The sequence below is a fragment of the Chiloscyllium plagiosum genome, chromosome 6 (assembly GCF_004010195.1).
Source record: "Chiloscyllium plagiosum isolate BGI_BamShark_2017 chromosome 6, ASM401019v2, whole genome shotgun sequence".
NCBI classification, from domain to species: domain Eukaryota; kingdom Metazoa; phylum Chordata; class Chondrichthyes; order Orectolobiformes; family Hemiscylliidae; genus Chiloscyllium; species Chiloscyllium plagiosum.
The window spans coordinates 6,141,161-6,153,396 of record NC_057715.1 but is presented as its reverse complement, the minus strand read 5'-3'; the positions used below and the strand labels follow the sequence as shown (position 1 = coordinate 6,153,396).

The 12,236-nt window shown below is 40.9% G+C and overlaps 1 protein-coding gene across 3 annotated transcripts in view; it reads left to right on the top strand.

Moving 5' to 3' along the window:
- The window catches only part of LOC122550442 (transmembrane protein FAM155A-like), a 521,930-nt gene that overhangs the window by 402,714 nt on the left and 106,980 nt on the right, over window positions 1-12,236 (top strand). Inside the window, exons 3-4 of one of the 3 annotated variants that reach the window (XR_006311855.1) lie at window positions 8,280-8,337; window positions 8,510-8,817. The exons of the other annotated variants lie outside the window; for them this stretch is intronic. The gene's annotated coding sequence lies outside the window, so the exon portion shown is untranslated. The remainder of the gene's footprint in view (window positions 1-8,279; window positions 8,338-8,509; window positions 8,818-12,236) is intronic. 3 annotated transcript variants of the gene reach the window in all.

The following is a 12,236-nucleotide window of genomic DNA, read 5'->3' as shown; positions in this document are numbered from 1 at the left end:
TGAAACCATTGTTGTGCAGTGTGTGAGAGAGAAAGAGAGTTTTATTCCAAAGTTGCACTTAGATTGGGATTGCTGTTATCCTAGAGGTGGTGATGTTCTCTTTGGTGTTATTTATTATTCAACACTAAAAAGCTTTGTTCACTTATCTGTATTATTTAAAAACACTTCTGTTTGGTACTATTTTGATGTGCATTTTATAACATTGAATTCCATGTTGTTGCGGACTTAGTGCTGTTCCATTACCAACATGCACAAATCTTTAGGTTTTTATTTTGGAAGTTATTATTGATCTGGTAGAATCATCCTATGTTTAGTGGTCAGTGTACCTCTGCTTCAGTGACTGGCGTTATGTGGAGTAGAAATTGCTCTGCCAGGGTGGCAATACAATTAGTCTGAAGTGTTGCTCCCTGTGATTATGTTGATTATACTGCAATAGACAGGTGTAGGTTTGTTTGACTGTGTGAATTATTCTGAAGTATGTGTTCTGTTTGAGAATGTTAATTATTCCAGGAGAGGTGTGCCCCAGTTTGATTGTCTGCATTATTCCATTGTTGGTAATTTTTGTTCTGGGGTTTATGCTGTGTTTATAGGTGTGAAAGTGCATTTCTGGAGGTTGCTGGCTCTCCACTCAGGTTCACGTGGTCTTTTCCAGGATTTTATATGAACTGTGATTGTTTTTGATTTGGTGTTCAAATTAAGTTTGATATTATTATTCTGGAGTCACGATTAGCCTTTTCTTGCAAAGTGCTTTTGTTCTGGAGCGCATTGTGTGTGTGTTTTTTCAGGGATATGTGTGTGTACATTGTACAATTGAATGTGCAGCAAAGTGGCTCAGTGGTTAGCACTGCTGCCTTACAGTGCGAGGGAGCCGTGTTCAATTCCAGCCAGGGGCACTGGCCTGCGTGGAGTTTGCACATTCTCCTCTGGTCCGCATGAGTTCCTTTCTAGTGCTGTGGCCTCCTCCCACAGTCCAAATGTGTGTAGGTTAGGTAAATTGGCCATGTGTGGTGAAACGGTTAAAAATTATGTCCCAATACATGTGTGAATCTAACCGGAATGGAGGTGTTGCTTAGTCCCGTGTGAATCTTATTACACACCTCCCCGTGTGAATCTTCTTATCTGTATGTAACCAGAATGGAATGTGTTTTTTAGCCTTGCTCTGCTGTTCACATGAATGTTTATATCTGGAAAAGAGTATATCAGCTGGAAAAGTCTCCAGTTCGGTGAGTCTGCTCCGGGGTTGCGTTTAACCGCCGAGCGTGGGTTGTTGGCAACCGCTCTACGAGAACTGACGGCTCCCAGTTCCGGTAACACGTAGAGTGAGTATAAACCAGACCCGTTGTAAGTACGAGACCTGGTTGTGGCGACGCTGCGGGGAATAAAACACTTATATTCTAGCAGACTCGCCTCTTGGCTGTTTGTTCTGTGTCAGACTACTTTCCTGCGAGCCTGGTCCTTGACCTTGAGAATTTTTTAAAACACCATGGTAAACTGCCCCATAGAGTCGAGTGATATACAGACTAGGTGGATTAGTCTGGGATATGATAGGCGATGTGGGTTTGCGTGGGATGCTGTTAGGAGGGTCAGTGTGGTCTTGATGGGCTGAGTGGCCTGCTTCCACACTGAAAGGATTCTATATTTTTTGTTTAGTTGCTTTTGTGATGTTCAGAATTCTGAAGTTGATTTGGTGTCATCAGAGTGTTATGCTGGAGTTCATTGTGCACTCTTTGGTTATATAGATTACACCAAAGTAGATGTTGCTTTGTTTGTGAGTGATATTATGTTGACTTGTGCTTTACTCCTTTTAACTGAACACTTCCATTTTGAATGTGATGTTGTGATATTCAGGTGTCCTGTTATTTTGGAGTTGCTGGTCTGTTTGGGGTTGTATGTGTGATTCGACACTAGATTAAGCACTGTCTAAGTGTGAATCTTCATATTCTGGAGTAGGTGATTCTATGTTCAGTTGTGAATGTTATTATGGAATTGATACTGCTATTTCAACATGAATATTATTTTGCAGCAGGACCTATTACTCTGTTGAACATTTGTGTTATTCTGGAGTTTTTCTGGGGTTGTATTGGATTGCATAAAATAAACAGAGCAGAATCAGACTGCAGCAGAACATTCTGGAATTTATGTTCTGCACAAGCATCCTCATCTTTCCTTACTTACTTCTCCCTCATGTGCTGAGCTTGCTTTGTTTCCATGCATCCTGTATGATTTGCACATAAGGGTTGTGTGTTGATATCCGTGAGTTTGTAGAGATTTGTTTCGTTCAAAGTTAAGGATTTGATTCCTTTCCATGAAGGAGTGAATACCATCATTCTGCTGTTGGTTTGAAATGAATTTAATCAGGAGTATGTGTTGTTTTGCTGGAGAGAGAACATGGTTCTGTTGGAGTTGGAGTTGCTGCTTGGTTGTGAAAACGGTTGTATTGCTTTTGGTTTTGTTTGATTCCTCTGTTTGTTGTTATTGAATCTGGGTTATCATTTGTTATTGAATCTGGGTCATCAGTTGTTATTGAATCTGAGATATCAGGTTGTTATTGAGTCTGAGATATCAGGTTGTTTTTGAGTCTGGGTTATCAGGTTGTTACAGAATCTGGGTTATCAGGTTATTATTGAGTCTGGGTTATCAGGTTGTTATTGAGTCGAGGTTATCAGGTTGTTATTGAGTCTAGGTTATCAGGTTGTTACAGAATCTTGGTCAACAGGTTGTTATTGAGTCTGAATCATCAGTTGTTACTGAGTCTGAGATATCAGGTTGTTATTGAATCTGGGTTATCAGGTTGTTACAGAATCTTGGTCAACAGGTTGTTATTGAGTCTGAATCATCAGTTGTTACTGAGTCTGGGTTATCAGGTTGTTATTGAATCTGGGTTGTCAGTTGTTGAATCTGGATCATCAGTTGTTATTGAATCTGAGATATCAGGTTGTTATTGAGTCTGAGATATCAGGTTGTTATTGAATCTGAGATATCAGGTTGTTATTGAGTCTGAGATATCAGGTTGTTAGCGAGTCTGGGTTATCAGGTTGTTACAGAATCTGGGTCAACAGTTGTTATTGAATCTCGGTTAACAGGTTGTTATTGAATCTGGGTCATCAGTTGTTATTGACTCTGGGTCATCAGATAGATTTGATTAGATTATCTACAGTGTGGAAACAGGCTCTTCGGCCCAACAAGTCCACACCGACTCTGAAGAGAAACCCACCCAGACCCAACCCCCTCTGACTAATGCACCTAACACTACGGGCAATTTAGCATGGCCAATTCACCTGGCCTGCACATCTTTGGAAGGAAACCGGAGCACCCGGAGGAAACCCATGCAGACACAGGGAGGATTTGCAAACTCCACATAGACAGTCGCCCGAGGCTGGAATTGAACCTGTGAACCCTGGTGCTATGAGGCTGCAGTGCTAACCACTGAGCCACCGTGCCACCCACTGAGCCACCGTGCTGCCCATGAAACGCAGCACGCAACACAGTCAGCATGATTCGACCCTGCACTGGGTAACCCCAATGGATTTCTAACCCATCACCTTAATCACTCGGCAACGACTACATCAACTGTTGCTGAATCTGGATCATCAGTTATTATTGAATCTGGGTCATCAGGTTGTTATTGAGTCTAGGTTATCAGTTGTTATTGAATCTGGGTCATTAGACTGTTATTGAATCTGGGTTATAAGTTGTTATTGAATCTGGGTCATAAGGTTGTTAGCGAGTCTGGGTTATCAGGTTGTTACAGAATCTGGGTCAACAGTTGTTATTGAATTTCGGTTAACAGGTTGTTATTGAATCTGGGTCATCAGGTTGTTATTGAATCTGGGTCATTAGTTAGATTTGATTAGATTAGATTAGATTACCTACAGTGTGAAAACAGGCTCTTCTGCCCAACAATGGTCCACACCGACTCTCTGAAGAGTAACCCACCCAGACCCACCCCCCTCTGACTAATGCACCTAACACTACGGGCAATTTAGCATGGCCAATTCACCTGACCTGCACATCTTTGGATTGTGGGAGGAAACCGGAGCACCCGGAGGAAACCCTTGCAGACACAGGGAGAATTTGCAAACTCCACATAGACAGTCGCCCGAGCCTGGAATTGAACCTGTGAACCCTGGTGCTATGAGGCTGCAGTGCTAACCACTGAGCCACCGTGCCACCCACTGAGCCACCGTGCTGCCCATGAAACGCAGCACGCAACATAGTCGGCACGATTCGACCCTACACTGGATAACCCCAATGGATTTCTAACCCCTCGCCTTAACCACTCGGCCACAACTACATCAGCTGTTGCTGTATCTGGGTCATCAGTTATTGTTGAATCTGGGTTATCAGGTTGTTATTGAATCTGAGTCATCAGTTATTATTGAATCTGGGTCATCAATTGTTATTGAATCTGGGTTATCAGTTGTTGCTTGATGTGGATCATCAGTTGGTATTGAATCTGGGTCATCAGTTATTATTGAGCCTGGGTTATCAGGTTGTTAATTGAATCTGGTCATCATGTTGTTATAGAACCTGGTTTAGCAGGTTGTTATTGAATCTAGGTTATCAGTTGTTATTGAATCTGGGTCATCAGTTAGATTAGATTAGATTAGAATACCTACAGTGTGGAAACAGGCCCTTCGGCCTAACAAGTCCACACCGACCCACTGAAGAGTAAACCCCCCAGACCCACCCCCCTCTGACTAATGCACCTAACTCTACGGGCAATTTAGCATGGCCAATTCACCTGACCTGCACATCTTTGGACTGTGGGAGGAAACCGGAGCACCCGGAGGAAACCCATGCAGACACAGGGAGGATTTGCAAACTCCACACAGACAGTCGCCCGAGGCTGGAATTGAACCTGTGAACCCTGGTGCTATGAGGCTGCAGTGCTAACCACTGAGCCACCGTGCCGCCCATTGAGCCATCGTGCTGCCCATGAAACGCTGCACATAACGTAGTCAGCAGGATTCGACCCTACACTGGGTAACCCCAATGGATTTCTAACCCCTTGCCTTAACCACTCGGCCACGACTACATCAGCTGTTGCTGCATCTGGGTCATCAGTTATTATTGAATCTGGGTCATCAGGTTGTTATTGAATCTGGGTCATCAGTAGTTATTGAATCTGAGTCATCAGGTTGATATTGAACCTGGTTTAACAGGTTGTTATTGAATCTGAGTTATCAGCTTGTTATTGAGTCTGGGTTATCAGTTGTTATTGAGTCTGGGTTATCAGGTTGCTATTGAATTTGAGTTATCAGGTTGTTATTGAACCTGGTTTAGCAGGTTGTTATTGAATCTGGGTCATCAAGCTTTTGCTGAATCTGGATCATCAGTTGTTACTGAATCTGAGTTATCAGCTTGTTATTGAGTCTGGGTTATCAGTTGTTATTGAGTCTGGGTTATCAGTTGTTATTGAGTCTGGGTTATCAGGTTGTTATTGAATTTGAGTTATCAGGTTGTTATTGAACCTGGTTTAGCAGGTTGTTATTGAATCTGGGTCATCAGCTTGTTATTGAATCTGTGTTATCAGCTTGTTATTGAATCTAGGTTATCAGTTGTTATTGAGTCTGGGTCATCAGCTTGTTATTGAATCTGTGTTATCAGCTTGTTATTGAATCTAGGTTATCAGTTGTTATTGAGTCTGGGTCATCAGCTTGTTATTGAATCTGAGTTATCAGCTTGTTATTGAATCTAGGTTATCAGTTGTTATTGAGTCTGGGTTATCAGCTTGTTATTGAATCTGAGTTATCAGCTTGTTATTGAATCTAGGTTATCAGTTGTTATTGAGTCTGGTTATCAGCTTGTTATTGAGTCTGGATTATCAGGTTGTTATTGAGTCTGGGTTATCAGGTTGTTATTGAATCTAGGTTATCAGTTGTTATTGAGTCTGGGTTATCAGTTGTCATTGAGTCTGGGTTATCAGGTTGTTATTGAGTCTGGATTATCAGGTTGTTATTGAGTCTGGGTTATCAGGTTGTTATTGAATCTAGGTTATCAGTTGTCATTGAGTCTGGGTTATCAGATTGAGTTGTGAACAATGTGATTCTGGAATTTGTTTTGCTTTGTTCTGTATATGCAGCTATTTTATATGCTTGTGTAAAAGTTGACTTCATGACTGACTTATAAAATAGAAATTCTCCTTTATTTTATGTAAAAATGGGCAGGAATCATACACTGTCTTTTAATTACTGCATTACTCTGAAGGTTCATGCATGAATCTTTAGATTTTCTCTCCATCAATTTATACGTTAATATTTCAGTCAATCAAAAATACTAGTATATACCTGCAATCCAAAACTGTGGCATTTTAAGTGCAGCCAGTATTACAAAGGTTGAAATTATAATGACTACATTATGTTTCTACTGATGATGATGTGATACATAAATACAATTTAAAATTGACTTGATGTTATACAACCAATCTATTGGAATGAAATGCTATAAAAGGTGATCAGAATGATTTTGAAAGATTTCAACATGAAGTGTTGTGGTCAACATGCTATATATTTATTTGTGTTCAATAAAAGTACAGAGCTTGTAATGTCATTAGGTAAATGTATGTTGGAAAAGTAATATGAGTTCTTTTATTGTCATTGCTTTTAACTTTCTTCCACTGTATTATTGTCTGTTTGAGCTCAAATCGAGTATGCACATCAACTCCTCAAAAACATTACCCATGAGAAAATCAAACTCTCAACTTTGGTCCAAAGTTTTGCTCTTAAAAATTTAACTTTCATATGACTATATACAGTATTCTGAAGCTAATTCATGTTGCTGTGGTCAGTCGTGTACATTACTTTGGAGTTGGTATTATTCTGTTTGCCTTTCAGTGCTGTTATTCTGAAGTTGTAACTCTTTGTTTGGGTGTGCTATTAATTTTGAGTTGGCGTTCCTCTGTACAATTGTGTGTGTGAAGGAAGTATCCCTCAATATAATTGTTGTAATATTTTGGAATAAGGTTAAAAATTGCACAACACCAGGTTATAGTCCAACATGTTTATTTGGAAGCACTAGCTTTTGGAGCGTTGCTTCTTAATCAGGTAGCTTTCGGAGCAGCACTCCAAAAGCCAGTACTTTCAAATAAACCAGTTGGACTATAACCTAGTGTTGTGTGATTTTTAACTTTGTCCATTTCAGTCCACCACCGGCACCTCCACATCATATTTTGGAATAGATACTGCTCTGTGAAATATTCCACAGCTGTCATTGCTCTGTTTCTCCATGAGTACTCTTAGTCCAAGAGTTGGTTTTGCTCCAATGATGCGAGAATTCTGTTAACTCCACAGGATATATTTTGTTGGCATGTGAAGGTCTCTATTCTTGCATTGGTTTTTCTCTCTTTGCTTGTCAATGCAGTTATTTTGGAGGTAATGCTGAACTGTTCAGACATTAATGCTCATTTACAGCAGCTGCTGTTGCTCTATTCTAATATTTCTATTAATATTTTGGAGTTGCCATTATTTTGTTCGGACGTGTGAATGCTCTTATTTTTAAAGTCAGTTTGGTTCTGTTGGGATAATTGAGCAAATGAGCCAAAACTTTGCATGTAATATTCTCAGCTCTACCAATGCTAGTTGATGGATTTCCAAATTCTTGAGAAGCGTTTGATATAATCTCCTTGACAAACTCCCTGCCTCACCCTGGAAGGGAGAAGGAAGTGCAACCACGCTAAAAGTATGAAGCATTACTTTGTTTCTGATGTAGTCCAGCAGTTATGTGATGGACATTTTGAGGAACTGGAAGAATTAATATCGTTTTCACCAAGGAAAGCCTAGAAATTGTGTTCTAAGAGATGATACTTGGTCACTGCCATTTTTTTGTGAGATCCTCAGCAGTCATACAGAGTAACAGGAAGAATGAAGCATTGTGTGTATTCAAGTACAAACTTTCTCAAGCACTAGGAGAAAATCTCTGTTGGGATTATAAGGTGCAAACACTGAATGGGAAGAAATGTAGTCTGAAAATGTCATACAATCTAACCTTAGCATGATACTAGGACAATAATACATAGCACCAGCACTGACCCTAACACTGCCCCTGACATCGTATCACTATAACACTATTCTGAGAAAAGTTGCAGCTCCAGATTGACATCAGGTGAGAATTTAGGTATCCTTTCCTTTGCATAATTATTGTATGATTGATGAATGTTCCTGAAACATCTTGCATGTTTTCCATTTCTTTTACTCTAGGTTAATTTATTGACTTAGTAGAGACTAACACCCCTTCCTAAATTCTAATGCTGAAAGCATCTATTTGCTCTATTTTTGTAGGAGAAAGCTGTAGGAGTGGGTGAGGGAAAACCAAGTGACTTCATGCCAACCCTGTAAGGTAGGTGTTATCTCAATTCTGTCTTTCTGGTAACACTTAACACTTAGTTAGTAACTAACCAGCAGACATATTTGCCGACCTGTTTCACAGCTTCATCTTGACCTTGTTTATGTCTGCAGAGCTATGGGCTGCATACGATCTATTCACCTGTGTTCCCTTTCTCTTCGTGTAGGGCCCACCCAAGATGAGGAATCTGGCCACAGAGAGGAGCAAGAAGCAGGCCTACGGCACAAATACCCATCATGCACTGCAGATCTTACAAACACCAGCACCAGACACATCAACTCAAGGGAAATCAAATAGGGCGACTCAGAATTAGACAAGGCACTGGTTAAGTGAAGTGATGGAAAGGTCATCTGAAGTGCTATAGAAAGGAATAGTCAGCTCATTGGTGCTCATTTTTGGCATTGCCAGGACCACTCATCTCCTGACTTCATGACAGTCTTGATCCCAACATGGATGAACAGCTATATTCCAGAGGTGAGCGAGAGCAACTTGCCTTGACATCGAGATAGCGTTTGACAGAATATGGCATCAAGGAATCCCTACCAAAACTGGAACCAATGGGGCTCAGGTGGAAAATTCTACTTTGTTTCAAATCATAAGTAACACAAAAATGAGAGTTGTGGTGATTTGATGTGAATCATCTCACTCTTGGGATATCTCTACAGGAGTTGCCCAGGGTAGTGTCCTTGGCTCAGTTCTCTTTAACTGTTTTATCAATGACCTTTCCTGCATCATAAGGTCATAAGTGAGGATTGTACAATCTTCAGCACCATTTCTGAGTCCTCAGATACTAAAGTACTCACTGACCATATGCAACAAGACCTGAACCACATCCAGGCTTGGACTGACAAGTGGCAAGTGACATTTTCATCATTAATACCAGGCAATGACCATCAAGAGACAACCCATCCATCACCCTTGACTTTCAATGGCATTATCATCACTGAATTCTTCACCTATCCTTGGGGTTATTGGGGATGAGAAACTGAAATGGACCAGCCTTACAAAACTGTGGCTACAAAACCATATCTGAAGTTAGGACTCCTGAGGACATTAATACACCTGATGCTGCCTCATCTGCAGAGCATAAGTTACTAGTATGATGGATTAACCTTTTGACCAGATGAGTGCTGCTCCAAAAATTCAGCAGAAGGCATTTTTGTCCTGGACGGTGCCAGCCTTCTTAATTTGCACCCCATCCAGAGCCATCAACATTCACTCCCTTCACTACTGATGTCCAGTTGCAGCAGTGTGTATCATCTGCAAAATACACAGTAGTAATATGTCTAGTCTCCTCCAGCAGGGCTTTCCAAACAAGTGACCTCCATCTAGAAAGACAATACAGCAGATTCAGGGAATGCCACCAACTGCAAATTTCTCTCCAAGTTATGCAGCATTCTGACTTATAACTATATTACCATTTATTCACTGTAGCTGGGTCAAAATTCTGGAACTCCCTTTCCCTTAGCACCCTGAGGAAACCCTGTATCCCAAGGACAGCAGCAATTCAAAAAGCGAGCTCACTGCCACCTTCTCCAGGGCTATCAGGGATGGGCAATAAATGCTGGCCTAGCTAGTGATGCCCATGTCACATGAACATGACTTTGCTTTTAAAAAGCCAAAAAGTACAGAGGTAAATTATTGAGGGTGGCGGAAGGGTAATGTTACTTCACAGCAGAAACTGGCAGTCACAGAGGCAAGTCATAGGTAACCCATTGAGAAGCAATGGTGTGAAATTATTCTTGCACATCTCAGTGGTCCTGGAAAGTTGGCATGAGATTAGAATGTATATGGCAAATATTTTGCACTGCTTACCCAGAGAAACAGATGGAAGCAGACATTAATGTAGCAGTATATATGCAGGAGGAAAACAACTTGGTTGTACGTCTCTGGAATGTTTGAATGTGATTTTGTTTGCATTAAGGTACTTCTGAAATTAAGTATTGGATGCATATGTATAGAACCAGTAGTGAAAATGTAGGGCATCAAGTGATCTGGGGCTAAAAGGAAAGATAATACAACTTCTCTTAGGGAGATTTGAAAGTTGTTCCAACTGAGCATCCTGACAATCGCTTTTTGTTGTACCCGCCTACCTGACCATGGACCATCTATTCTGCTTCTCCCTTCTCTTTCTAAACTGGACTCGAATTAACAAGTTGGATTTGCAGTCATCTGGCTATCTGACTTTTGACACAGTGCACAGGTTTGTGCAGTAGAATCACACTTCTGCTGACCAGAGGTCACTGTAGCACACTGGTGACGTACTCCACCTAAATTCTGCCAGCACACTAAACAATTCCAATGCCGCTGTCACCTAACATCACCCAATCCAATCCCTCCCCCACCGCTTCGTCCCCTGCCAAAATAAAAATCCCTGGCCATTGTCTGGTTTCCTGATTGTTCATTTTTCATGTTACTGTTAAGATCAGCAGGGATCTTCCAACCATTGAAGATGGCTGAATATAGGACTGGTGAGGCTTGTTATTGCACACTTCAGTTCAGTCCTCAAATTATTCCCTTTGACTATGCTGTCCAGGAGGAAGCTCTACAGTTTGAAAGATAGAGGAATGGTGATATAAGTACATGCTGGTGTCTTATGTTACTTGGAGCAGGATCTTGTAGGTGTCACACTCTCATAAATCTGTCACCCTGGTCTTTCTCTATGATAATCACTGGTTTTTGTAATGGTGTTGAAGAAACTTAAGTGAGCACAGCACTGCACATTGTAGCTGATAAATGTGCTAGCCCTGGTATATCAATGAACATTCAATGTCATGAATGAACCTTAGATTAATAGACCTTTGCCCTAATCCCTCAATTAATTATGTCATGGTGACCCATTGCAAGAACAAAACACTGTCTTCTGCTTGCTGTGACACTGATGAGACTGAAGCATATTTTCAACAGGAGCTTTTGGCAAGTTGTAATTGGATGGGGGTCAAAGACAATCTGTACTTTTAGAAACTATTGCTTATCAGAACTTTTCTATTCTTTGAAGTTGCAACTTTCAAGTTACAAATACACTATTTTTGTACATACCCAATTACCCAATTCTCTTAAATCTTGGTTTCATGGTCTGCAGCCAGCTTTCCAACCAGGAAACCACATTTCCTCCCACACACTTCATACTTCTGACAAGCCAGTCATGAAAAGCCTGATCAAATGCCTTCTGATAATATGCCTGGTCTGGAATGAGTAATATGAATACGATTCATTCTTTAGCAAGGGGCTGTGGTGGGTGGCGGAGGCAGCTTTAACTCAGTGCAGTGTTTCCATGCAAAAGGCAGATAACAAGATCAGAAACTCCCAGCATGTCTGACTGGAGCCTGCTGACTTCAACCTTTAGTCTGGAGCATTCTCATGTTGTTACTGATTTTGAGGTACATTGTACTAGCTTGCACATCATTTCTGTTACAATGGAATCTATTTTGCCTTTTATTCAAACTGAAACAACAGATCAGTCATCGTCGACAAGGGCTATTCTCTAAAGATGTTGATGACACCTGGCCTACCAAGATGCCTTACCAAAGGAGGCCATCAGATTAAACAAGAGAAGAGGGGCAACAGAGTTTTCAGACAAACATCATGATTCATAAACATGAAACAGAAATCTCTCATGCCTGAAATTATAAATGTAGCCTCCACATTTCCAGGAGGAGATTTCTGTCTTGGATTCCTTGTTCCAAAATTGGAGTGAAACCCAAATCTTTAGTACCACAAGTGTCCATTCTTCATTTCACACTGGTTAGCTATAGTTTTCAGCTGCTCTATATCTTGAGATGCTATTTTGTTTTGCAAAGTCATAAGTAACCATTTCATTTTCTACTATCAGTGTTCAGAAGCTCACTATGTGAGCCCTATGCTTCTATTACAACAGTTTTGCACTTGTTGCT